Source organism: Limulus polyphemus, unplaced genomic scaffold (assembly GCF_000517525.1).
Source record: "Limulus polyphemus unplaced genomic scaffold, Limulus_polyphemus-2.1.2 Scaffold1636, whole genome shotgun sequence".
NCBI lineage: Eukaryota > Metazoa > Arthropoda > Merostomata > Xiphosura > Limulidae > Limulus > Limulus polyphemus.
This window is the reverse complement of record NW_013667246.1, coordinates 121,474-125,196: the sequence shown is the minus strand read 5'-3', so window position 1 is coordinate 125,196 and position 3,723 is coordinate 121,474.

Genomic DNA, 3,723 nt, shown 5'->3' with positions numbered 1-3,723 from the left:
TGCTGTTCCCAGAACAGATTGTATAGTGAAATGTGTTTGGTGGGAGCGCCTGAAATTTTATAAAGTGCAGCAGTCAAGATATTTCTTTTTTCCGCTTTTTTATAGTAGTTCAATGCTAGTTTACTTAGTCTATCTTTTAAATTTGGTATGTTGCTGATTTTATGTAAGTACTTTACTGGGGTGAATTTTGAAAGCCTTAAGATAATCTTATTAGTCTGTTTTGTTGAATTTGTAATTTTATAATGTTACGTCTCCGTTCGTTAGTTAATTTTCCGTAACTTCGTTCCGACGAAACTTTAGCGACACAAGTCCTTTCTTAATAAAACTGGTTTATTCTTTCTGAATATAACTTTGCTATACACTTAATTTCAACAGTCGCGCTATAACAAACGTCTCACGTGCTCGACTTCAATAATACTCAGTTCAATTACACACTCTCTGACTGCAGTTCAATTACTCGTTACCTCTTGTCCCGTCACGTGGGTGAACGTCTTATATATACAAAACTAACACATGTCTAGTAAATGCTAGTGCATTCTTGAAGGAACAGGATATTTCTAGAAAGAGGTGGCGTGATACTAGTCACGTGACCTCGCTGACGCAACAATAAGGTAATTTTTGGCACTTTGTAAGTTATTTGGCATCCATATTTTATTAGTAGACGAACAAATGTTTTGTATAATTTAGAGCTGTTGTGGGAGTGCAGTTTGTGTGTTTATCTGCAGTTTGTCTTATGTAATTCATGCGTTTGTTAATCAAAGCATGTATGTTCTGGATGTGTTTATTCCATGTTAGTCTGGTATCAAAAGGTTATTCCCAGGAATTTGACGTTATTACTCATATTTATTTGTGTGTCTTCTATCTTAAGTTTAATGTTCTTGATAGTTTTCTTATGTTTACAAAGTTTTTTAAAAATGCTATTGCTTGTGTTTTTGTTGGATTTAATATAACTCACCATTTAAGGCCTGAATTTAGAGATTCTTGAACACATGTCACTGTTATGAGTGGATTTCTAGATATGCTCCAGACTGCTATGTCGTCAGCATATTGAGAGTGGTATATATATATATATATATATAAGTTAATTCGGGAAACGAGATATTGTTAACAAATAAGATGTATAGGAGAGTCGAAAGGACGTATCATTGCGGCACACCTGCCGTGATATTGAATGATTTGGATAGCATGTCGTTTACTTTAACTTATTTATCCGTTTAAAAGTTTGATATTTATCTGATTAGAGTTTCATTAATATTTAAGTTTTTAATTTATAATTTATGGCAATGTGCTAGAAACTGTCAGATGCTTTTTTAACATCTAAAAATACACCTATTGTGGCCTGATTATTATTAAAAGGTTTGTATATTGATTCAGTTAATCGTGTGAGGTGATCTATTGTTTATCTGTTTTTCCTTGATGCGTTTTGGGTGTCTGATAATAAATTATTTGTTTCACAAAAATATAGGAGTCTGTTTGATATAATTTTATCCATTAGCTTGTTAAGACAGTTTAACAAACTAATAGGGCAGAAATTATCTGGGTTTAATTTGTTTTGTTTTTTTGGTATTACTGTAATTATTGCGTGTTTCCAAGTGTCCCGATAGTAATCACTTAATAGAGATAGGTCTATAATGTTAGTTAAATGAAGTGGTAATAACTTTGAAGCTGTTTTCAAGACAATATTTCTAATTCCATCATTTCCGGGGGCTGATTTTTAAGGGTTTTTATGTTGATTTTCAGTTCTGTCATGGTAACTTTTCTGTTTATCAGATTGTGTTGGTTGGTCGTCAGGTTTTCGCTTATGTTGTTCACTGGGAAGCATGGAGTGAAAAGTGAGGGGTTCGAATTAACGTAGTCGTTTACTTTAGTATGGTGCTGGATATCAAAATTCAGAGAATTTAGATTACCAAAGGAAGTTTCGTAATAATCAGCCAGTATGTTAGCTTTGTTGGAATCTGTTTTAGCTGAAACGTTGTTGTATTATTGGGTGAAATAGATAATTGTTGTTTTTGTTAGATGATAGAGATTTATTTTTTCCCAAAAAAATCTTTAGGATTACTTTATGAGTTTTATTGTCTTCTCCATGGGAAGGCCCATACGACATAGTGGATCATCTCTCAGACGTGACTTTCCGAATAAAATGTGGTCGGCGAGGTAAGCCAAAGGTGGTGCATGCCAAACAGGCTTTGTCATTATCACGGTCCAGGACATTTCAGTTGGAACAAAATGAATAATGGAACAAATGATGCTGCTGAAGACGTGTCACCTGAAAAAGCCATTGTTGAAGAAGAAACTCTACCCAGTTTTGAGAAAGGAAAGAGTGAAGCCCTTGATGAAGTTACAACCACTGATGTGACTGTTACCAATAATAGGGCATTTCCTGATGGAGCAGATGAACCCCACGTGAAGCGGAAGCGAACGAGGTGGAGGCCAGTACGGAAGAAGATACGTCCTGTAAAATTAGGAGACTTTGGTGAATTTTAATTTTGTGTTTGTAAATTTAGTACATTTAATTAAGTTATTGTTAATTATCTATTGGTTTAATGTAAGTGGTATTGTTTGGGACGAACAATACTAGGAAGGGGCAGTGTTACGACAGTGGAAGTCACGTGATTCTGGAAGCATGCACGCTGGAGTTTCTAGAAGGATCATGACTGTTCCTGGCAACTCTAGTCTTTTCTAGACGCCCTCTATTTTAGTATATAAGCCCGGCAATTAAAGCGCAGATATAATTGGAGATAAAGACAGATAATTGAGTCAAGTGAGCGGTAGTGACCGTAAGTAATGTGCGTGAATCGTTGTGAAGTATAGCGTGTGTTTAAGTTAATGTGACTGTGGAAATTCTGTGTATTATAAAGTTGTATCGAGAAATGATAAATTAGTTTTAATTAAGAAAGGAGTTGTATCGTTAAAGTTTCTCTTAAAGAATTTTTACGGAAAATTATCAGACGACCAGATACGTAACAACTACATTTCACGAGATCCCGCCCTCAAAACTAAGATAAACAGTATAAATGCACAAATAAAGCAAATCATTAAAATAAAGTAATTGGCTTGACTCTTGTAATAACTTATTGAAGTCAGCTTTGAACCAGGAGACAAGGTGTGGTTGTATAATCCCAGGAAGACCAAAGGGAAGTCTCCTAATCATAAGATAGCTTCATCGAATCAGCAGACATTTTCAAGTTTGAATGCACTTGATGGTGAATATCATCCATCCTTTCCGATAACACTTCCACAAACTCTGACATATTCACAGGCAACTCTTCATAAGGTGGGCGTCCCTTATGCTTGGGTTCCCTTTTAGCACTACATGTACTGCATCATTCTTCCACATCTCTCCTCATACCTATCCAGTAAAATCTTTGTCGTAGGTGACTCAATGTCTTCTTAATTTTGAGATGTCCTCCTGTTAAAGTATCATGGGATTGACGCAGCACAACTTCCCATAACTTTCTCGGTATAACCGTTTGCCAGGTCGTCACTTTCCCATCTCTGGAGAAGAATACCATCTTCAAGCTTTAACTGGTCCCATTGTGCCCAATAGTGCTTTGTCACAAGGCTTAGACTAGACACCTTCTCCCAAGCAGGGCTCGAATCATTTGCTTTTAAAAAAATCAATTATTGGCTTTAAATCTTGATCTTTCTCGTGCTCTGCTTTAATATCGATACCTGGTTCCACTTCGTCATCATCAACTTCTTCAGTCACTTTGACTTCACCTT